This window comes from Lissotriton helveticus, chromosome 5_1 (genome assembly GCF_964261635.1).
Source record: "Lissotriton helveticus chromosome 5_1, aLisHel1.1, whole genome shotgun sequence".
NCBI lineage: Eukaryota > Metazoa > Chordata > Amphibia > Caudata > Salamandridae > Lissotriton > Lissotriton helveticus.
The window spans coordinates 223736352-223761441 of record NC_136065.1 but is presented as its reverse complement, the minus strand read 5'-3'; the positions used below and the strand labels follow the sequence as shown (position 1 = coordinate 223761441).

Sequence of the window (25090 nt, the reverse complement as noted above, 5' to 3'; positions counted from 1 at the left end):
TCATACATCCAACTCAATCTGTTCTCTAATCTTGGTCTCACCTCTCCAGTCTCTCAAAATGTTCACTCTCCTCTCATTGTATTCTTTAACAAACTCATGCTCCTCTTTACTCAAACTGCAAACATACACCCTTTTAGTTACACTAGTACTCCAGTTAGATTGTACAACCGATTTTAGAAATGTAGAATAAATATTATGACTTCCGAACCTTCAGTTGCAGTCAAGCATTGAAATCTGAAAGATATGGCAAATGAAACTCTTACTTTATTAAATATGTTAACAAAAACTTTACAGAATTAAGTGTATGATATTGGTAGGTTGCTCCTTCACCTATGGAAGAGGAAAGAAAAGTACAAACAAAGTGTTTCCCTACACTCATAATATGGATGTACTCCTCTAAAAACATTACAGTAAATGTTCTTTTCATAAATACTCACTAGTCTGTCCCTATATATTAATGCCATTAGTTCAACCTTGTTATGTACTGTTGTTAATTACATTTGTGAAGGAGAGTCGCATCCAACTGGAGAAATTAGACACACCTTCAGGCCAATCAATGCTATTAACATCACTATTTGTGAAATCATATTAACATTTTTACAGCAGCTGCTGTATGTCATCTTTTACTAAAAAAGAAAGCAAAAATTTAAAGACAATAACGATTAAAAAATCAGTCTTCAAGATTTTTTTCTTCAAAGCAAAAATCAGAACAGTAATCAATATTCTCGTTGTTTTAACAACATTCAAAAATCAAAATTTTAAAACAAAATGGAAATTTCTGTTTTCTTCTCAGTCTTTATACTTGGTCTCAAAAATAAAATCAGTGGTTTCTTGCAAATTTCAAACTCTTAGTTTTATAGACATCAGGAATTCATAAAATTTCAAGGTGGCACTTCTCCCTCTTGATCTAACTCATCTTCCAAGATGAATTGAAACAGTTTATTGGATTGTAGATTTCTACATCTGACTCTTCTTTTTTCTGGTACAGGTGCTAGATAGGTCCACTTAGGTGATGTAGACTTTCTATTCATTCTTCTTCTTTTGTTTGTGTTTTAGCAACGGGCAATGTTACTATTCTCTGAATAAATTTCAAATTTCTCTTGTTCTTCTCTGATTGACTCTAATCTCTGATTCTTCCAGTGTCTCTTTTTAATGGTTCTTTTTGCTGCTGCTTCAGGCCACTTAGATCCTTGATGCACTCTGTGTCAACTTTTGTTGACTTGTACTTTGGTCAGCATCATCAACTTGACTCACTGTGAGTCTTTTTCTCTTGGGAGTTCCCGTGATTTGAATTTTCAGTTTGACTTTTTCACGGACTGGGTCAGAGGCAATTTTTTTCCTAGTGCCCATAACTTTGCAACAGGTGTTTCATTCTGATTCTCAAAATGAAACTGTATACAGGTACCTTCAGCATGATCTTCTTCACCCTTGTCTTCATCAGTTTCAGGATTTACTTCTGTCCTATTTGGATTGATATACAACAGTGTTAGTCACAAGGACTACTTGATGTGGCTGCTTCCAAATCGGTTCCAAACAGCTCTTGTGAATCTGCTTCTTGATCAGAACCAGTCACCTGGCTGCAGTGCATGGCACTGAGTTCCCTTTGTTGGTGCAGTTGCCAAATTCACCTGATGAGAAACAGGTTGCACCACTTTTGCAGTAATCTATTACTATATTATCAGTTATTGATACAAATGTTGCGGAAGGGATATAAGCAACTCTCATCGCTCTGCCCATCAGGATTTTATGGGGTGGGAGACCAGCCTTTTTTAATGTCTTGAGTATTTCTAATGCTCATGAGGACAATATAAGATCTGTGGAGGCACACACCGTGGGAAGTTTATTTTTGATGGTGTTGTGCATCTTCTCAACAAGTCCAGATGCTTGAGGGTCGGTAAATGCAGAGGAACATCTGTTCAATTTGGAGAGCAGTACATAACAATTTTAGGACCTCATTTTTTCAATGGTTTTCTTGATCTGTCTCAATAGAAGTAGGCAAGCCAAACGGTAATATTAACTCTCTCTACAAGAGTTTTGCCACAGTCATGCTGTCAATTTTCCTGATTGGGTAGGCCTTAACCTATTTAGAAAACAAGTAGACAATCATCATAACATATTATAAACAGGAATCTCCATGAAGTCTGTTTGAAATCAAGGCATTCTAATTTTCTTATATGACTCATGACTACAAACATTTTCTCATTTACTGATTGTTTCCCTGACCAGTAATACGGCTCTGGCACAAATTTTCTTCTACACCTCTGAACTTTGTTTTGTGCCATTGTTTCCTAGATGTCCTGACTATTGCATCCCATCATACATGACTACATCTATGCAAAGAATATAACATGGAGTCTGGCAAAACATACTGGTTTTCTAGAGTAACCCACATATCATTATAGTTTTCTTACAACCAGTTAATTCCCATCATCTTCTGTCATTCCTTGGTAACTCCTCCTGCAGCTATTGTAACTTACTTAATGATGTTTGTATTGGATTCAACAAGAAACAACTGGCATTATTTATATCATCATCAGTCTATACATCATGTTCACATTGTTGTGATTCTTGTATTTGTGGCTGCTCATTTGATCTTATATTTGCACATCCAAGGGAACAGTATCTTGCACAATATCTCGCAATGCAAAAAAGTTTTGAAAACTGAAATTTGTGTAGGCTGCTGATTTGCTTTTAATAAATGTAAAATGTATGAATTGTTCATAATTTAAGTAACAGAAGATGTCAAGAAGCCCCTTTGTGACCATAGCTGCCCAAAAACATGCACCACTCAAAATAAGTTCTGCCTATCTATGTAAATTGTCATATTCAATTAATTTGCTTGTCAGCAAGCTCTTGTCAGAGCAATTAACTATTCCACTTATGCTGAAGTTATATCAGCCAATTATGATGCTTTAATGATTTCAGAAATGGAGCAGACTACATATGCTGCTTTCAGTACTCCTTGATGGTCTCTCAGACAAGAACCTTATAAAAAGAATGTCAGTTAAGCCATTTTAAGTAGAACATCTTTGATATCTGGTCTTTGACTTGGTACATAATCAGTTACATTAACAAAATCACAGTCATGGTCTTTATCATCATTTTCACTGTTTGGAATTAGTAGCAGCACTGCAGGATTTAAGATGTGGCACCTTTTAAACAAAATGTTCTCAGCTGCCAGTATTGATTGCTCATATTGTTTGAGGCGGCTGTTTGTCAGGTGCTGAGTTCGAGTACAAGTCAGCAAAATATCAAATGAATGAGGGATAAACACAGGGGGTATATGACCCATGATAATTCCCTCACTGTGTTCCATGGCAAGGCAAACTGCTACAACAGCTTATAGACAACCAGGAAGCGCTGCGGCTAATGGATTTGATTTGATTTGATTTACATTTGTAAAGCGCAACGTACACCCTAAGTGCTAAAGTCTGCACTTCCAGATATCACAAAAGACCATAATCAAAAGAGAATTGTTTTAGCCCAACAAAGCAAGAGCCCAAGTTTTTAGATGCTCCTCCAAAGATCATAAGGTTTAATGATGGCCTTAAATGCAGTGGAATGTGGTCCCAGAGAATGGCTGTAGCATGCACAAAGCTTCTGCCTCCCCAAATCTTAGGGACTACTATGGTCTTAGCAAAGGTAGATCGCAGACAACTTCTGGGAGTGTACCATCACGTTTCCCTCAGATAAACAGGGCCTGTTCCATGCAGGGCTTTGTGTGCATAGAGAGTGCTTTAAAAGCAGAGAACCAAAACTTATAACTCACACTAACCCACAATTTTATCATGCACTAGCGGTTCGGTAGCCTAAAGTAGCCGACCTTCCTCAAATCTGAGCGGGGGAGGGTAGGGGGAGATTTCAATTGTAGATTAGATCCCTTCTGCGACAGGTCCGGGGCCAGTCTAGGTGGCCTGCGTTGGTGGCAGGAGCAATCATAGACATGGTGCATCAGTTGGGACTGCTGGATGTTTGGAGACTACGTGCCATCATCACTGCAGGATTCACACACTACTCTGTACCTCATGACACTCATACCGGGATAGATTACTGGTTGATATCCAGAAGTCTCCTTCCCCAGGTCACTTCATGTGAACCTCTCCCAAGGACCTACTCGGATCATTCTTCCGTTCTATAGGAATTGGAGATACTAGCTGAATGCTCTGCCCCTTTCACTTGGAGGTTTTCCCCTTTCTCCTTATTAGACCTGTTGTTTCACACAGAAATGGCCACATCAATGGAGTGTGTTTTCAAAGATAACATCGGATAAGTTACCTCATTCTCGCCAATCTGGGAGGCCTTTAAGATGTACATTGGGGGGAGGCTATATCAAAGCATGCAGGTGTTTTACACTTTATTCCGAACAGACTTGCAAGTCTAGAGAAAGAAATAGCACAGCTGGAGCAATAACAACAAAGGACTGGGGACAATAAATGGCTAAGTGATATCAAACAGACCCTGGAAGAGTACCATGACACCGCAAATAGTGAGGTCAAACATCTAGGCAAATATGCACCCACGTGGATATATGGGGAGGGCGAACGCCCTGGCGCCATGTTTGCCAGTCTACAGCACCCAAAAAGGGAAGCTAGCACCATTGTCAAGGTCACTGCTGCAGTTGGCAGTCTAGTCCACGACACAACTGGAATTACTGACAGATTCCGCAGGTATTATGCAGACCTGGATAGGTCTTGAATAACCCAAGACGATAAAGCAACAGAAGACTACTTGGCTCATATCCAGATGAGATGGCTTACAGATGCACACGGAGAGCACCTTATGCCCCCCCGGATCCCAGGGAGATTCGAATGGCACTGTCGTCTATGTGGGCTGGGGTGGCTCCAGGCTCGGATGGACTAATTGTTGAATTTTACAAAGCCTACCAAGACCTACTTATATCGCATTTAGTCACACTGTTTGAGGTGATGGCGGAACATAAAATGATGTCCCCCTCGATGAGAGAGGCTATAATTGTCACCCTTCTCAAGCCAGGGAAACCCCCTAATGACTGCTCATCCTACAGACCCCTGTCTCTTTTAAACGTGGACACAAAACTCTTCACTAAAATTCTGGCCAACCGAATAGCACCCCTGATTCCTAACCTAGTAGGAGAGGAGCAAGATGGCTTCATCTCCGGGCACAATTTAACGCTATATCACAGAACCGTCTTCGGTGCGATTCAGCACATAAACCCAGAAGTCAAAGCTGCAGCTGTTTTTTTAGACATCGAGAAACTGTGGAATGGTCATTTATGGAAGCGGTGCTGAGGCGTATTGCTGTGGGAGAGATCTTCCTTCAACTTGCAAGGCTATTGTACGAAGATCCAGTGGCCAGAGTTAGGCTGGGAAATAAAGTTACATCTGTAATCTCCATCTCTAGAGGTACCCGTCAGGGATGCCCTCTGTCCCCACTGTTGTATGCGCTGGTTGCCGAGCTCCTGCTATGCGCATTGAGATAATATCATGGCCATAGAGGAGTGCGCTTCCCAGGCTATCAATCGATAGCTTCAGCCTACTCAGAAGACATGCTCCTATATGTCAGGGACCCTGAGGGTCACCTAACTCCAGTGCTCAAGGAAGTTATCCGTTTTGGGCAGTTGTCTGGCCTAAAGAGTAACTGGACTAAATCCTTGATTTTTCCATTAACCCCGGCAACGAAGCTGGTACGTCTAGAATTCCCATTGCAGTAGACCACGGACTTGGTCCGTTATTTAGGTGTAGAAGTGCACACCAACTCAGAGGTAGTACTTACAGATAACTATGGGAGGGCCCCTCATAGGCTGGAGAAGGAGGTTACTAGATGGATCAGATTGCCCCTTTCGCTAATAGGACGGATCTCATTAATGAAAATGTTTCTCCTCCCAAGATGCTTATTTCTCTTTCAAAATATTCCCATGTTTCTACCGACGCACATATTTGCCAAGATAAGGTCGCTTTTGATCAAAATAGCCTGGGCTGGTAAACAACCTCGGGTTAAATGGGAAACGCTTACTTTACCGTATTCCATGGAAGGCCTCAACGCTGCAGACGTTTAATTATATTTCAGAGCAGCCCAGAGCTCACACGCCCATGCATGGATGCATGGTTCACAGACCCTTCCACATTTACATATAGAGAAAGTAGCGGCTGACCCAGACACATTGCCACAAGTATTATTTAATGCACCCTCTAGGAGACACAGTATGCTGGACTCCCTCAACCTCACTACACATGCCTGGCATAATCTACTTGATAGACAAGCGGGTGCGCTCATGTACTCACCTTTGATTATCCTAGAATGGTGCACCTGGCTTCCGACGGGTAAAGAAAGGGAAGTCACACAGGTTCTGCATAGGGTAGGCAAAACTGAAATAAGCGACTTATTTGGAGATGGGGTAATCAATATCAGCATCTTAGAGTTCAACACATGTTTCAAGCACATCTGGGGGAAGGTCTTCAGGAGCCAACAGAGGTCCTGGCCCTAACACACATTATCCATACTCCCTCCCCTTCTAAGTTAGTCTCAAGAATTTAAACACATTACACAAGAAAACAGAAGGGCACTGCACTAGAAAGTGTGACAGGATTGGCAGAAGGATTTGGCACAGGTGATTAATGATAATGATTGGGGATGTATGACGTTACAACGCATACTTTTACAACGCATACCTTTACAACGCATTTTTTACAACACAACATCCATTACAAAGCATGCCATTACAACGAATTTTTAAAAACTACCTTTACAACGCATTCCATTACAACGCATACCATTACGACGCATAACATTACATTGCTTGTATGGTAAGTATTGGATAGTGTAGGGGTAAAAATTACTATTCCAACTCCGGGGGGGGGGGGGGTGCAACAGTAGATTAAGTGTTGGATAGTGTAGGGGTAAAAATTACTATTCTAACTCCAGGGGGTGCAATAGTAGGGTAAGTGTTGGATAGTGTAGGGGTAAAAATTACTATTCTAACTCCAGGGGGTGCAACAGTAGGGTAAGTGTTAGATAGTGTAAGGGTACTATGCGTTGTAATGGTATACGTTGTAATGGTATGCGTTGTAATGACTGCGTTGTAATGACATGCGTTGTAGTGGTTGCGTTGTAATGGCATGCGATGTAATGGATGTTGCGTTGTAAAAGTTTTGTTGTAATGGTAGTGCGTTGTAAAAGTTGTGTTGTAAAGGTTGTTTCCCATGATTGGCGCTATTGCTGTGAAGTGACCAGACTGTTTACAGGTGGAGGGTGTTTTAGCACTAAGAAGCAGGAGCGGCCCGTGCAGGTAAGAGCAGTGGGGCAGTGCGGGAGGGGTGAGGGCTCGACAGATGACGATGAGAGAAAATGAAGTAAATATTTAATTTTCCCTCGTTTTCGTCTGTCCAGTTCCCCCCAGCCTCACCGCTCTTACCTGCACGGGCCGCTCCTGCCTTTCTGCTCAACTCTAAGCTCAGAATCGCTTTTTGGCAGTTTATTGGAATCATTTTGTGTAGTGTGGAGTCTGATTCAGTGTCTGATCCTGCTTCTGCCAAACGTTACTATCCTTATCAGATATTAGCTCTGCTCCAGTGATTGATTTATCATTCTCCTATGTTCCTTTCAGTGCTTTACCAGTATTTTACCATCATTATTTTTACCATCTGAAAAGTGAATGTTATGTTGATCAGGAGTTGCTTGTTCCTGTGCTTGACCTTGCCTATCTTTCTGCGTTGATACTTGTGCCAGAGGACAGAGGTGAATTCCCATACTCTCCTCACTGCCGAGATATTTTAATGCTCATTATTTCTTTTTTGTTACTTCCCAGCTTATATTTGGCTTAATTTCCTCCTTAATTTGTGATTAGTAGCCTCTCCTGACAACGACTGCCTTAACTGTTCTATTTTGCATAGGGGAATCATCAGATTCCAGAGCAGGGTGCTGCTCAGCGTAAAGCGCTTCAACGCCTTGTATGGGGTAGTAAGTGCTATATAAATGCAATTACAATATGGTTTCTGAGTTAAGAGTATTATTACAGGCCCCAGGCAGTATCAAGGAGTGAAGCTTTGGAACAGGCTCTTCAGGGTTAGGTATGTTCATCGGTGTCATCTTAATGATTTTGAGGGGCCCAGGCAAAACATATTATGGGGCCCCTGTACGCAACAAATTATAATTTCATTGCCCATTTGCTGCTAATTCAAGCCAGCTGATGCCGGAGAATACTAAATTATAAGTTAAACTTTAACATGGTCACACACAATAACAGTTGAAATATGTCTTGCTCTGGACCCCAAAAATCCTTAAGATACATGCGGTAGAAAGACAGACTTAGTGCTAGTGGTAGGCAGAGAGGGTAAGCAGTTTAGATAAGTAAATAGAATAGATTGTGATCAAACAGAGAGAAAGTTCACTGTCCCGGGGAATTCTTGGAGTTGTCCACTTTGCCCATGCCTTAAAATGTCTCTGATGTTTATTGAAATTGTTTTACAAACTAGGAAGCAAAATGCTCAGTATCACCCTTATCCAGCGAGGAATGAGTTTGATAGCCCTCGAACTCCCGGCCACCCTACCCCAATAACCCTACCTCCGTGCATCCAAGGTGTCAGTGGAGATCCTCTTCATTCTTGGAAATGGGCCTCGTGCCTCCATCCTAGTCACTGGGATCCAGGAAACCTTGTGGTACAAAGGCAACAAGAAGCAAAATATATATATATATATATATATATATATATATATATATATATATATATATATATATATATATATATATATATATATATATATATATATATACACACACACACACACACCCTCTTGTTTGGAGGGGGACAAACTCTCCATTCTTGCACTTTAGTACTACTGGCTCATAGCCACACACTCATGAGGCAACATTACTGAAAACTGTTTTCATCATGAGCAAGGATACCTCCTTCACCCTTTGGTGGTCCATAACTTTTATGGGACGATAGAATAATAAATGACGAGGCACCAATAAGAAGATTTAAGTAGGTATGAGATAAGTCCCTCATGAGCCTCCAAAGGCCTACCTATGCAATGAGCTATGAGTTCCTATCCAGAAAGGATGAGGTGTCTTTCAATGTCTGTTGGCCAATATTGTGAGTAGGTCCTACCCCAGGTTTTTGAGCAAGACCCCAATAGTGCCCTAAACATACCCACCCTGGTTGATAACATTGCAGTGGTGGCGCACAGCTTATCTTCCAGGTGTTACCTCTGTAGCACTCAGAGGGTAAGATCACATTGACTCCTTTTCATCTCTGGAGATTCTACTGATTTCTGTTTCAGATCTGAACTAGACCCAGCAGTTGGCATCACCGTTGATCAGCAATCTTCTAGTGGAAGAATTGCATTGCTTCCTGTCACCCATGTCAGGGTGGGCTGCGCCGATGACGTGCAAGGCTCTACCATGGGCAGTGTGCCTATCTGGCACTGCAAAGCTCCAATCACCCATACACGGGCATTAGTCAGTTCTCTACATCAGTGAGATTACTACGGTCAATGTCGGTTGCACCGGGCTTCTTCCAGGAATACCTAATTGCCTCACCTTTCCTTCCCAGCCAGAGATAAATTGTTGTACTTCATTCCTATCTAGAGATGGATTTTTCTGTAACCCAACTGTGACTCGCCCATGGACAAGTATAACCTGTGGAATCATCCTCTGTAAACATCATATTCTCTAATCACACTACTAGTTAGACAAGACATCCTTACATCATGTTTCTGTGGGACTGACAATCTAGCATCCTGGAATGGGTCGCCATTTATTCAACAACTTACACTACGTCCAGCGGTTCATGCAGGGCCCTAGAACTGCCAAGGATGCCCATGTACCCCCTTACTCATCAGCATTTAGATATATTCACTGATTAGTTCTCCTAAACAGCACCACTATAGCATCCACTTTTGAGCTGATGTTATACTGATCTCCTTACCTGTTTTCAGAACCAGCAACACATACAAAGCTGCGCCTTAAGGCAGGAAATCCATTCTGCCATGAATGCCCATAGCACTCTTATTATTTTTTTTCTATTACATACATCTTTGTAGGGACACCAAACGCCTCTAATTGTTTGTTTACTTAGATTTTTGGTGAGCGTGAATGGTTGCTATTTTCTTTCTGTCCCTCACCTCCAGGTTTTTCCTGTCTGTTTTGGACTGAAAAAATATATTCCACTGTAAACCCTATAGGTAGGTGTTTTAATGTCCTTCCTTCAATGGATCCTACTCTGTCGGTGTGTGGGAGGAAGCTTTCCATCAACAGAGCCAATGGGGCTCTGTCAATGAAAACCTGCCAAATTCTAAATCCGGTCCTTGGTTTTGATGTTAAAATAATGTTTTTTTTAAAAAAAAGTTTCATAAATGCTTATCGGGTGGATTTCTGGTATTGATCTGGTAATGACGACGCCGAGTTCTACAAACGTTTTTTACTTGTTCTTATGGGCTACTTTATGTGGTATGCTCAAAATGTATTTTATGTAATGCTTTATTTGACTCTTATTTACCATTCTTGAAGTTGTGTTGAAAGCAGCATGTAGAATACTTAATTTTGTGCAGATCTTCCTAGTCATCCTGATTAGATCTTTTGGACTCTCATTAAAGTCACAGGCTGAGGATAGACGGATTATCTTGAGATTGCATGGTGACCAACAAACTGTCATTTCAAAACTGCGTATCTGCTACTGTTAGTTGGGTGAACAATACTCTTTAAAACTGAACCCAGAAAAACTAAGGTGCTCATAGTAGGTGGTTTCAACTAATATCTGGTAAGGCTGTTGGTGACCCCCAGTCTTATCACTCTTCCATCTCTGGTAATATCAAGATTATTTGATCAGTCACTGACTCTAGTCCCACTGATTATCAAGATCACCACTGTATGTGTCCTCTTTTGGAGAATGCCGAGGAGGATCATTCTTCTACTTACCTCTCTTACTTTACTCACTGGTTCCCAGCTGACCTACGGTAACTCACTTTACCTTGTACTTTCTACCCACCTCATCAATCCGCTTAGATTAGTGCAGCATTGCGACACCCGCTTGCTCCTAGGTTTACCCCACCAACTCTCATCTCTTGACATGGGGCTAAGTTTCATTAGCTGCTTCTGGCAAAAAGCACTCCTTGTTCAGGACCTTAGGTCACAAGTTATCAGTGCTGGACTGAATTTCTTACATAAAGTTTTCTCAGCCATCATCCTAGTCATTAATCTACTTCGGGCAGTCTCTTGACCATTCCTAAAGTTGGCAAAGGCTGTCAGTTCACTCCAGGCAGCCAAATAGTGGAACTCTCTGTTCAAACCAAACCTCCAGCCTGCCCTCAACAATTCAAAAGCTGCGTGATCTCCACGGAGCATGCACTTGGTTTGATTCAAGTTCCTCCTCAGTGTAGGGACACACTCAGGAGTATGTGCTTGCTTTAGAAATTTCCTAAATAAAAACAGAAAATAAATAGCAACGGTGTAGCTGGAGGGAGCGGAATACCATCAGCATTTTATAACACTCCAATATTTTGTGCCCCATGCATCTACGCGGAGAAGAAGCCCAACGCTCCATGTGGGTGTGTCTGGAGCACACGATCAACGAGAAAGACCAATGTAGTGTAAAGAGATGCTTCAATGTGAGAGGTTTGTGCTTACAAAACAATGATGCACCCACCTCCACCACCATGCAGAGGCGCCCTAAGCCGGGCACCAGGATATAATATCTTCTATCCACCACCTCCTCACTAATGACCCCCGTGGGCCTGCTTCGCCTCCTACTCCATTTTCCCTACTCCTTTGCACCTACTGCTCTTTTATTACTGACAGCCAAAAATCCACACATACTGGACGTACTAAGCCTTCCTTTCTATGCTTCTAGTTTGTTCTTCTCACCCGACCTACCTGCCCAGCTCTTCTGCATTAATCTACCAGTACCAGTCTATGCTTCTATTCCCCTCAACTACAGACCTCCTTCCTCTTCCTGGATATTCCAGCTACTTCACCTCTTAGAAATTCACTTCCATAAAAAAATGAAAGCCAAAGGGAAAGTGACTTTCTCCCTGTGGAAATAAAGTTGTTTATTTTAAAATATAAACACGAGTTTGTTTTTTTAGCTCTATTTCTGGTAACGATGTAGTGATGACACACAATTCTACTAAAAGTTGTTCTTTTTACTTGTTTTCTGGGAGTGTTTTATGTGGTGCGTTTCAAATTCTATTTTTGAGTTATGATCTATAAATTATTGATTTATCATTCTTGCAATATGTTGAACACGGTGTAACACCAGTAACTGGAATACTGGACCATAAGTAACCCTACCCTACCATCTTGATTATGTCATTTGGCCTCTGAGTTATAGCGTATCCCAAAAACACATGGATTATCTTCAGATTGGACTATGACCAACAAACTGTCTCACTCCCCTATCAGATTTGCTTATCTTCTCTTGCCAGTTGGATGAACAATAACTTTTCAGAAACGACCGAGATGTTCATAATGGGAGGTCCCTAATGTCTGGTCAAGTTCCTCCCAAGCTCAGCCACTTTGTGGCATTGGTTCATAATTTCAGTTTCTTAAAAAAAAAGAAAATGTATTTCCGTTTTTTTATTGGATCAGTCTCGCTTTCTAAAGCCTCCGATTAATACAACCTCCTCTGTGAATCATCTCTTTTTGAGACTGTTGAGGAAGAGCATTCTATTCTTCCTTTGTCTTACCGTTTTACAGTAATCCGAGTAGTCACTAGTTTCACCGTAAATCACTTTACGTTGGTCTTCCTACATGCCTTTCAATCATCTTCGACTACAGCAGAACTCAGCCACTCAAAGGCTAAATCAATCTCCTGTACAATATCTAAATGTTGAGCAACAATGTATGATACGTTTTTCAAAATCAGCTCAGCCACAGAGTCGAGGTTCTATCATGAAGAAACTTTCTAACAGCCTCACTTTGCTCTTTGTGAGAATAATGAACACAAGCTTCAGAAATCCAAGACAAAACAACAAGCAAAAGACTGAACTAATGACACACTTACATACATACAGTGCACCGGGAGACATGTGGGGTGTCTGAGCCCACTTTGTGCACCGCTGGGACACATTGGCATTACAGAAGATGCTGCAGGTGCTTTTGTGGCCCTTTTTGTGATGGGATAGAGCCAATGCACATGTAGTGTCAGCGCTATCTTCAAAGGGCATTCCTTCATTTGCCTGGGGAATGCAATGATTCCCTAAAACTAAGGGACTCATTTTGTCTCTATGCCCACGCCCTATTACAGATGCAGGGGCAGAGTACAATAGGCTCTTAGGGGGTTCGCTGACATTACATCACAAAGAGGTCAGTGTGTCCTCTGGGGGATCAAATAGCCCCATGCAGGTGGGTACAATCAATCGCTGTACATGTCTGAAAGGGGTTCTATGTCTCAACTTTAACCCCTTCACTGCGGGGCTGATTCCCCCGCTGTGCTGGGGGGCAGGGAGGGGGCGTGCACAGTGCCCCGGTGCTCATGACAAGCTCAGCTCGTGATGAGTCACTGTGCTCGTGTGCTCGTCACGGCCACACCCGTTTCAATAGAACGCTCAGCACAGCAGGGGAATTAGCCCCGCGTGCGAGCGTTCTAACAGTCATGACGAGCTCAGCTCGTCATGAGCACACAGGAACCGTGGCTCATGACGAGCTGAGCTCGTCATGAGCATGGGAGGGGTTAAAAGGTAGGTGGCTCCTGTATGGGCGCAGCAGATTCAAGATAACAGTGCTCACTAACCTTATCTACGTCAGGTGCGCCTTTTAAAGGTGCGCCATGGCACAAATTGGTACAAAGTACCCTATGTATGATACAGGCCATTATGATGAGATCAAAATGAGAATGGCAACAAATAAAATTGATCCTCGCCACTTCTCTGGAAGAGCTGCTAAAAGAAACTTCCTGCATATGCAGAACTCCACAAGTAAAGAACAGGCAGAATAAGACAATGTCCTTGGTTTAGTAATCAATTCAGCTATTGGAGAATAAATCAGAGAATGATGATGCCACAGTTTTCCTGCTGCTGCAGAATATATTGGCTGAGATACATTCTATTAAGCTCAATCAAAATGAAAAGGCATTTTCACTTCACAAGCAGATACAAAACGTAGAAGGAAATATCAAGACATTTGGAATGCAGCAACTGGAGCAAATAGTTATGGGATATCGGAGTATTGCATGGTAGTATGCAAGTCAAATTGTAGCGTTCTGCAAAGAAAAAGAACTTTATAAACAATGTAAGAAGAGTAAGAAAACTGCACCCACTCAACGAATTTAGGAATTCAAGGTGTTTCTGACTAGAAAGAATAGGGCTAATCTTTCACACAAGTAATTATCAAATTTGTAACAACACATGCTCTCTCTAGAACAAAAGAAGCCTCTCTGTCTACAGAGCCAATAAAGTCCCCTTTTCGCCACCTACAACAATTTTAGTGAATTTTTAGGTATTATTGCAATACTTAGAAGTAAGTCTGGGCGGTGAACTCCGCTCGCAGAGTTTGCGGAGAGTTCCGCCCTCCGCGTTGCGCGGGGCTTGCAGACTTTTTTCCCTCACTCGCGTTGGTCAATGTCAAGTTGGCAAGCGTGAGCGAGAAAAATCCACCTCCCGGCGAGGTTTTTCCTCGCTCACGATTGTCAACATCAAGTTGGCGATATTTCTCAACGCATGCAGTAAGATTTCTCATTGCGAGTGGTCGCGTATGCTCGTGACCGCTTGTGTTGAGAAACTGTCCGTTCGCGTTGAGAAAGCTGCAGCTCGAGTAAAAATCTACTGGAGTGGCAGAAAGGAAGCAGCCCCTGATTGCGCTGTGCATTGTGCTGTTCGCAATGTTTGCACAGTGCAGACAAGCACCTGGCACTGAAAATCATTGCGAACAGCATTTATCCAACGCACTCAACCACTTGCGGAGCTCCGCGTACCGTAGTTTTTTTTCACTTAGCGGAGTTCCGCATAGCAGAAGTCAGCGAACTCCACCCAGGTGCACTTACAAGATCCTCACTAAAGCATTGCAGTCCAAAGGTCAGATATACAACCATACCATTATGTGACTCGCAAATTGCTCCAAATTGCGAGTCGCAATTTGCAAGTCGCAAAATTCTATGTCCAACAGTGTCTGAGACACTGTTTGCGATTCCCAATGGGGCCGCAAATTGCATGCCTCATACATATGTATTAGGCAGTTGCAATTTGCAACCCCATTGGGAATAGCTAGCAAAAAATAATTGTGCATGAATAACCCTCGTTTTCCACCAATCTTGTTTGAATGAGTTCACCACAATTGCTCCTAGATCTGGACTCCAACGTATGTAACTCTGTAACTGGGATGTCAACCTGGATGCAAAAAGATCCATCCCAGAGGGAAACAAATCCTCGATCATTTTCCACTCGCTGTAATCTATCAAATTCCTTGAATTTGGGTCTGCTATCATATTCTATACACCAGGTAGCACGCTGCCTTCAGGATAATTTTGTGTTCCAAACAAAACTCTCACATTTCCTGAGTTAAATTCGACAGTCTCTTTAATCTGGTTCCTCCCAATGTGTTGATATAGGTCACTGCCGATATATTGTCCATTCTTGAGAGGACAGAATGTCCTTCCAACTGTCTCCTGAACAGTGGCCGTTTCTGCGTTCGGGCGGTGGGGCGTTTCCCCACTTAATTATTTGTGTAAATTTCGAGCGCGCCGCTTTACATTATTAATACAATTTCAACTTTCAAAGTTGAAATTGTCTTAATAATTTAAAGTGGTGCGCTCGCATCACACGCCGCCGCGGCGTCACGTCACGTGACAAGGACTCAAACTCAGTGTCTGCAAGGCAGGAGGCAGCATTGATTTCAATGATGAGCGCGCGCACTGTGCGTGTGGGGTGCGCATGTTGGGTTTGGCCGGCTGCCTTTCCTCTGCCAACAACCCAGCATGCGCATAGTGGCTTTGCTACAGCAAGCACAAGGTGACTGGGGGATTGCCCAAAAACCGCAGATCCCAGTAGGAGCAAAATGAGCGGCGAGTTTGCCTGCTCACGCCAATCCTTGTGCTGCTAAGAGAGCAGCATCTGTGTCCGGATTGGCTGCTGCAGCCGAGGAGGCATGACTTGGACAAGTTGGAGTTGGCACCGCAGACCTCAGGGGTGGGAGGACCAGCCCAGCGCCCAACGTAGCAATGGCCATTCAGTGTAATGGCTTAATATTAAGCCATGCAGTGATTACCCATTGTGCCGTTTCTGGGCAAACCGGCCTCCCTTCCTCTCAGTAGTCAAGACTAGAGTGGAGAGTTGAGACAGTGAGACACCGGTCCGGTCCGTGACACAAGTCAAAATCGTCAGATTGATTCACCAACAAATCAATCTCTCATCTCATCATCATCAATCATTCTCGGATCGCATCTACTGCTCCCCATTGCCCAGCCTTAGCAGGTTTGTGCTCTAGCCTCTACTACATATCCCCGCAGTACTGTATCTCCAGCCCTTCCTCGTCACACTACTGGTTGCAATGCAAACACAGGTAGTGTGGTACAGTACAGTTCTGTGTGAGAGCGAGGCCTGATTTGCGCAGTAGTAGCAGCTGCAGTTGATGTGCGAGAGGCTGGGGGTATGTGCTGTGAGTGTGAGCGTTACCGTTGCAAATAGTGTGTGAGAGGCCCGATCTGTGCTGTAGGCCTGAGGGGTGGTATGTGATGTGTGGCTATGCCTAAGGTTGGCAGTGTGTGTGAGGCCAGATCTGTGCAGTGTCTCTGATCGCAGGTGTGAAGGAAGCTATGCCTGTGTTAGGCAGTATGGATTCATGAATCGTGCCTTGGAGCTGTTGGTGCTGAGAAATGATGGTCCTGAAGCATGGGAAGAATAAGTAAGTTCACCCACTGAGTGTGATGCTGTCTTTTTTAGGTTAACAGGAGGACGTATGTGCGAACGTAGGGACTCCTTTTTGGACAACTCTGGGCCCGATGTAGGTAAATCTCATTTACCGACCCTAGAATACCGAATTTTACCGATTCGGTATTCTAGATTCGGTAAATGAGATTTAGGTAAAAATTAGGTAATTTTTACGGAATCGGTATGATTCGGTAATTACCGAATCGGTATTTACCGATACGGTAATTGCCATTGATTCCTATGGGCCTTGAGGCCCATAGGAATCAATGTCAATTACCATTGATTCCTATGGGCCTTGAGGCCCATAGGAATCAATGTCAATTACCGAATCGGTAAATACCGATTCGGTTAAATTACCGAATTGTCAAGGGGGACAGGGTGTCACTTTGACACCCTGTTGCACCCCTGATTCTGGCTTGTGTGCCATGTGACACCACACATACATGCCCTTAGGGCATGTATGTGTGCCACATGGCACAGGTGTACATGCACAGATGTGCATGTATACAGGAATTCGTTATTTACCATGAAATAGTATTTCATGGTAAATAACGAATTCTTAAGGGCCTGTGGCACTGTTTTCAGTGCCACCTACATCTAGATTTACCGATTCGGTATTTTACTGAATCGGTAAATTTACCGAATCTGTAAATTTAAGGCCCCCCCCATATCAAAAGCCAAATACCGGTCGGTAATGGCCGAAATCGGACGTTACCGACCAGTATTTGGTGTCCTATATCGGGCCCTCTCTCTCACAAAAGTAAAACATACACACAAACCTAACAAATAAAGTGCAGAAAGCCCTTTTTTGCAGCATGTTAAGAAGCCACGCAGGGTTTTCAGCTGCACTGTGAGCACAAAAATTGCGGCCTAAGGCATGAGTAAACAACACACAAAATAGAAAATCTACTGCTACTAGACATCACAACTCTGCCACAATTGTCAGTCTAAACGTAATTGTGCCATTGTAACACATGCAAAGTTGTATCAGTGCTGTTGCAGTTCAGTACGTGAGGTGCCCTGTGATATTTGGCAAATGAGAGGGTGGCTAACTGGCTTTACAACAGTGTATTTTATTTATTTATTTTATTTGAACTAGGAATGTGACTTTAATGTAAAGCACACAAAGTGCTAAAAGTGAGCAGCACAGCCTGCCAGGGTGTTCCGTCCTTTGATATATTGGTGTGTACACAAGAACGACATGAGATTTTGTTTAGGGAAAAAATGCTTTTTATGCAAACCTGTCCATGCACTAAACCAGTGGCACACCTTAAAAAACCTGGATCACCCGCACAAACCATGTAGAATGGATTAAAAGTAATAGGACAGGGCAGCGCAGAACGGAGGTGCTTGCCAGCAGAGGGCCCTTTCGTTTAGAATTGTCAGTAAATTTGTCATTGTTAGATATGGGTTACTCTGTTTTGCATGATTTGAGCCATGCCAGCCTAAGAGATAGAGCATGTTTTGAAAATGTAACTTTAATTATAATGCTCCCTGTATTACCCCCTGCATCAAAAGCGGGCGGGCTGGCTGTAGTGTGCATCAGGCATTTCCAGGAGGGCTAGTGCAGCTGTTTTAAAATCACTGCAGAGCTCCTTGTATCCAACAGTTTTCAGGAAACAATAAAAGTGGCAAAATAACTCTGGTGATTATTACAACTGATGGTGAGATTAAACATTAGAGTTTTGTCTGGTGACAGTGTTGGCTCATCAAGGGAAGCGCGGAGGGTGAATGTGCCTGCTGCTAAGATTGTGTACTATGCAGATCACAGAAAAGTATTTTATTTGCAATGCTCAGTGAGTATTGCTGTTGTCACAGAGGTCCTTTTGTTACTGTGCAGTTCATAAGTTACAATCACAATCAACCACATTGAGCTATGAAGTGTCAAAGAGCCTCATCCAAACTGTCTGGACAAACAAATGAACCAGGCAATAACAGCACTTACGTATTCTCAGCTTGTATTTCTATATCTGTAGAATGTTATATCAAAGTCAACTTTCTGTGACCCAAGACCTACTCGCCATCTTTGTAACTAAGGTACTGGAAATACAAGAGAAAATTCTGTGGCATGGCTGACTAAATTATGTGGCATTAAAAAGGCTCATTATGGGGAATATTTTGTGAGTAAAGGCAGTTTATGTGACATGTATGTCATTTTTATATGTGTGGGTGCTGATGCAAACCAGATCCCAATGCAACTCTTGGTAGTGTTTGACAACTTTGACTGCTTACTGCATGTACCTAAAGCTACCTTTGTCGTTATCATATGAAGAGTCTTTATTTATGTCATATCTACATGTTCACAATTGCTTTATTAATTTTCTTTCTCTCTCAAATTTGCTTGAAAATGCACCATTTGCCCAGTGTTTTTTCAAACTTTTCTCAGGGAGGTCACCCCCCGAACTCCCCTTATGACGGTCGAGTTCGCTCGCTACGCTCGCTCCCCACAGGGCACTTTGTACTTTTACGGCTCACGACTTTCAAATGTCACCAGCCGCCACTGCTCCTGAAACTCTGCAAGGTAAATAATCCTGACTTCATGTCTAGACATATCTAGACATTTTATTAATGCATTCCACACACCTCCTGTTTCCTGACCTGAACAAAATGATCCTCATTTTAATTTGTTCACTCCAAATATTGGCTTTCAATCCATGCCTCTGCATTCTCCTTTTGCAATTGCAACTTCACCTTTACATACTGACTCAAGACTACCATGCCTCCATAATACAGATCTCTGGACAGACCCAACGCCTTCAACCGCTGAAGTGCTCCTTAGTGTTACGGCCATGGCAAGATCACCTGAACTGACGAAGATAACAGACCAATCACTCGAGCCAACTCCCTCAACATCACCTCCTGTTTCTTCAACAAGGCATTCACCTCCTGCCTTATCTTTGTCACTTTTTTCTCCAGCAATTGTAATTGACAAACCATTGTGTCTACTACAAACTTCAGAAACTCCAAACGTAAAATGTTGTGTTGGTATCAAAACTGATTTCTCCATGTTCATATGAAACCCAAGCACTCCAACAAATCCTTCACTAGAACTAAATGCCTTTTCAACTCCTTCAGATCCTGTCCCATCAACAGAATATCATCCAAATATATCATCATCCAAACACCTCTTTCCCTTATGAATCCCACTACTGGCTTCCAAACGTTTCTAAAACACCAAGGGGCTGCGGATAATCCAAATGGAAGACACTGCAACTGATATAAAACTCCTTTACACCTGAATTGTAAATATTTCCTGCCTCCTTCCCTATTGGAATTGTGAAATAAGCCTCTTTGAGATCCGACTTCACCGTCAACTCTTGTTCCTGAAGGATGTCTTCCAATTCTTTGTTGAACAGCAATTCCTTTAGCTCTCTTACCTAGTAAGCCTGATCTATAAATTCTATTTGATATCCTTTCACGGTTTCTAAAACCCAGACATCCTTTATCTGTCTCCAAGGATCCTGTAACAACTTAAATTTGCCTCCCACCTTTAACGAGGTAAAACCAGTAACTGTCCTCATACGCACCTTGTTCTGAACTGGTTGCTTGCCCTCGACCTCTATTCGACCTATACTTTCTTCCTTTTCTCATTTGGGGATTGAAACCTCCTTGGTTAACTTTGGAACCTCAGTAATTTCCACTTGTCTGGTAAACAGAGTAATGGGTCTTATAGCTTGCCCGGCTAAAAGGTTGCCCTCACTGTCCAGCCCACCCAGAGAAACGAATTCTATTAAAGACTATGGGGCTCATTTACAAGCCCCTTGTGCGGCGTGTGTGTCTCTTCTAACATGGGATAAAGTGACATCCGGGCGATGCACTGAGCTTGTAAATAAGCCCCTCTATTCATTTCGATTTGCGCCTTATCCAAACTAGTAAATGTCTGCATTTATTTCCCACAGGATTTCACCATGCCCTCACCAAATAAAAGACTTTTGGCATCCTAACTTGTTTCTCTTTTTGCAAAACTACCCAACTTTAGGTTTATCCGCATCAACAGTGTTTTGTGCCTCTCCACCAGGAGGCCAGTGTTCGCGTAGGCCAAATAACATATTGCGCATTGGCACCAGCCCCTTAGTAGATTAATATTCAGATCTTTTCTTTTAAGGTATGCATCCTCCACTAAATCAAACATCCTTGCCAATGGCCTCAGAGCATCCAAAAGCCTATCTTCACACTTTGAGAGACCTCTCTAAAACTTTCTTAGGGTCTTACCCCATTTTAAACAAGTAAGTAATCATCTCCAGAACTAAATTAGGAGTCATCATCACTTTATCATCGAAATCTGGCCAAGAACACTCTGTCCTTATTATAGTATGCTCCTCTTTATCCAGGGGCTTTCTCATCTAGTGCAGAATGTATACGAACCAATGGTCCGTAAGCTACCAGTCCTTTCCCTTCGGTGCCTTATATCATGTAGGTCAAAGAGATTTTCCCCTATAAGTTCAATTACTTTGTTTATCTTTTATGATCTCTCAACAACATTCTCCCCAAACTCATCGTCAAAATTATCATTGTAATCCAAGTCAAGTATATATTAATCTAAATTCGATGTACCTCCTCTTAATTCCATCCCATTTGATGGTACATCACTTGCAGGGCTTCACGGCCATTTCTGTGTGCCGCTTCGTCCATCTCTCCCTCTGAGCTGCCTAGGGCTACATTTTCCCCCTAGGCCTCTCTTCATCTCCTCCTCATCTGAGATTGAAAAATATTCTTCGTCCTCTAAATGGACTGTCTGTCTTTTTTTTTTTAAAGCCTTAATAATAGATTCTTGTACAGCACTACCTCATTCCTGTGAAATTATGTTTCTTATCAAGCTCTCCTGGCTATTTTCATTTCCATGTACTTTCTTTTTCATTAATTAAATCTTATCCCATTTTTAAAAAAAATATGTGACTTTTTTTAATGTAATATCACACTTCAATTCAATATCATAACTCCCTTTATCTCAAGTCAGGCAACTACTGCTGTTTCTCCCCGTGAAACATTCTCCAGAGCTCTATGTTACTAAGCAACGCACTTTGCAGGTCTATTTTCCATAGAAAATAGACGAAATGTTGTCAAAACAAGGCCTATGTTTCAATGATGCGGTCTATTTCCTTAGAAGTAAATGGCCACGCACTACTGCGTGATCGTCTATCTAAAAGCATTGACCCAGCTTAGCTTGTGCTCTCCTGTACATGGAGAAAATCAAAATATCCTTAGCCCTCTGCACATCAAATGCGCTGACTCCAGCGTACTCGAGCGCGAAGAAAAACAAGCGTCCCTTGCGCGCGATACTGCCAAGTAAATGCCCTATTTTATTTTAAAAATATGCAGATTGCCTTACAAATAAATTGTTTAATACTTAAAACTTGTGCCAACCTTTGAAACAGTTACCAGAAAACAATCATCCACATATAATTACACGCAGTGCTCCAAACTAAATACTAAGTTCCTCAAATCAATTGTTTCTTTTGCATATGTCGCCCTAAGTTGGAAGGGAGTGCCCAGACGTGGGTCTCTTGCTCACTACACCACTATATTCAAACTAGCCTAGCTGATGAAGGGTGATGCACTGAAATTGGTCCCAGGATGCTTGTTTCCGGTCCAGGGAGAACCTGGTTTGGCAGTTCGGGCTGGACTGTTCCCTCAAGGAACAGGGTCAAGACTGATTTGCATATGGCTGGGTACAAACAGTGGTGTGGAAAAGTAAATTTTGCCATGTTCTGTGTCCCTACGTGTCCTCCATCTTATGTTAAGTGTGCATGATTAAATATGCATATGTATCCCCTATGTTTGATTAAAGACGCAATTACAGTTGTGTCCATCACTAGTATGCCAGTTTCCAGTTCTCGTGAAAGCTACGAGTATTAGGCCTATGTAAAGTTGCGTTGCCACGTTTCTCAGTGTGCACGTTATTTCATTGTAAAGTCCCCGTTTCTAGGCCTCAAAAGGGCCCGGACACCAGATTCAGCTCCTGTCTTCTGAGTCCTCGCTGAGGAGCGATACAGCCCCAACCTGTATTCCTGACCCTTCACTTACTTCCTGCCTCACAGTGCCCGGCTCAGCCTGGCTCTGCCTCTGAGTCTGCCAAGAGTATGTTATGATTCTAGTTATCAGTCCAGCCCTCCTTCTCTGCATTCCTAAGCTACTGAATCGCATCAATAGTTTCCGTCATTGTCTAGCCTTTACGTCTCCATGTAAGAGAAATACTGCATTTAATGGTCATTTAATATTCCTCAACACGCACTACATGTAGAGTAATGCATGCACCATTCTTAGAGTCTGTTAGCCTTTACCCCGATAACTTTCGGATTCTATCAACATGTTCTCTAAACATCAGATACTAGATATTGTTTAGGCACATGTCGCCCTGACTCTCCAAGACTTCAGTCTCTGCTCCTAGCACAGAGTTCATAGCCCCCAGCTTCTCCTAGTAACACGTCATTGTCAGTTTGCGCGCACCATTAGGTTAGAGGTCCCGGCTCCTTAGGTAGCCCCCTCCATGTTTCCGCCCCATTTATGACATATTCTGTTACGTTTACATCACATGTCTATGTATACGCCCCTGTTACACCCATTTTCACCCTTATCTTTCGCGACTGCTATTGACCACACCCACTGCTCCGCCTACTGTAATTCACTGTAATGTAACTGTTTTAGTATATATATGTTATGCATTTGTTATTAAAGCTATCCATCCATCCTTCCTTCCTTCCTTCCTGTCCTATCCTGGAGCGCGCTCATCCCAGATCTTGTCCGTGCAGGTTGTCCTGTTCCTGTCCTTTATGCTGTATTAAACCTGCAAACTCCTACTACCTCGAATCTTGACTCTTATTTATTGAGCTATCTGTTATTGCTATGTCCAGACAAACCTAGATCCGGTATTATTTATTTATATACCACATAATGGCGCCCGAACAGGGACTTGCCCTTTCCCCACGCGCCGGTGAAGCCACGCCGGCCCCCTGACCCTCTGCAGCCGTGACGGAACCATACCGTGCACGTGCAGATATTTCTGCTTCAAGTATCCCTCAGGCCCACGGAGGAGACGGAGGTGGCGGTCCAGCATCCAGACGAGGCGGTGGAGGAACGCGGCGAGTCCCGACCAGAGCCCAAGCCGAGAGTCCAAGGTCCGAGGTATCCGGAGGCCCACCCGTAACAGAAGTCCGAAGTTCGTCCGTCCGGCGTCGAAGCAGTCCAGTCCAGTCCGAGGCCTTCCGTTCTTGCTGCCCGGTGAGTACCATTGCTGGGGTAGTATCTAGACAGGGTCAATTTAATTGACTCTGGTCCGTGGGTTGGTGGTACACAGATCCACAACGAAGTGTCCACTTTGGTGGATGCGGGTCCTGACGTGTCTCTTTATGAGACCGGTAAGTTTCGTACTGTTTCAGCAGTGCATCTAGTTTATGTTCTAGTCAGTTCTGTTCTCGAGAAAATTCATGTATTCTGTTTTCAGTATTCCAGGTAGTATTCTGTTCGAACTGTTATTTTAAATGTTCTTCATGTATTTTTAATGTCGTGGTATGAAAGTGGTGTAGTTATCGTGTTCGTTGTGTATTGTATTGTGTCTAGATTACAGTTCAGTCATGCCTTTATTCTCGAAATTACGTCAGTTAAAAACCAGAAAAGGTCTGCTAGAAGCAGCAGTTCCTGTCCCGCCTAGGGACAGTCCAGGTCATTTTATGTATCAAAAGCATGGCATAAGTGCCATATTATATCTAGATTTATGGGTAGAGTATACCAAAGAGTTAGAGGAAAAGTATAGATGGCCCGTATCAGGTACGTGGGATGCCGAGTGCATCATGAGAGTAGAAGAAGCATTATGGAAAAAGAAAGCCAGACAGTCACAGAAAGATGCCATCGAGTTATGGCGCAAAGAATCTCATAAAAGAACCGAAAAAGAAATCAGAAAGTCAGAACTAAGTAGAGAATCTTTGGAACGAGCCCAAGAAAGGGAACTAATCGAGATAGGTGAACGAGTTAAAACAGAACAGTCAGACAGACAGAGGAATGCCCTCATCAAGGGTATGTATCCTCTTCTTGCCGAGGGCTTGCCAAAAGCGACCCCGGAGGCATCCAGTAATTTTCCGCCACCACTAGTTCCGACTAAGCTACGTCACAAACCGACCGCAGCTGATATTTTCATCTCGTCCTATTTGGACGACACAGTCCCGGAATATGCAAATCCTGTTCCGCCAGTCCCTGTAAATCAGGCAATTCCTGCTCCCCCAGACACCGGGGCACCTTTTGCAGTACCTGCTACGGTACC

General features: G+C 42.9%; 2 long non-coding RNA genes across 2 annotated transcripts in view; one reads left to right on the top strand and one right to left on the bottom strand.

The window, feature by feature from the left end:
* Positions 1-25090, top strand: part of LOC144753061 (uncharacterized) — a 473043-nt gene that overhangs the window by 244761 nt on the left and 203192 nt on the right. The window lies entirely within an intron of this gene.
* Positions 795-8599, bottom strand: LOC144753062 (uncharacterized). Its single transcript, XR_013594189.1, has 3 exons — positions 8540-8599; positions 6261-6325; positions 795-2080 (listed from the first exon to the last, which is right to left on the bottom strand). It is a non-coding gene; the product is annotated as an uncharacterized LOC144753062 (long non-coding RNA).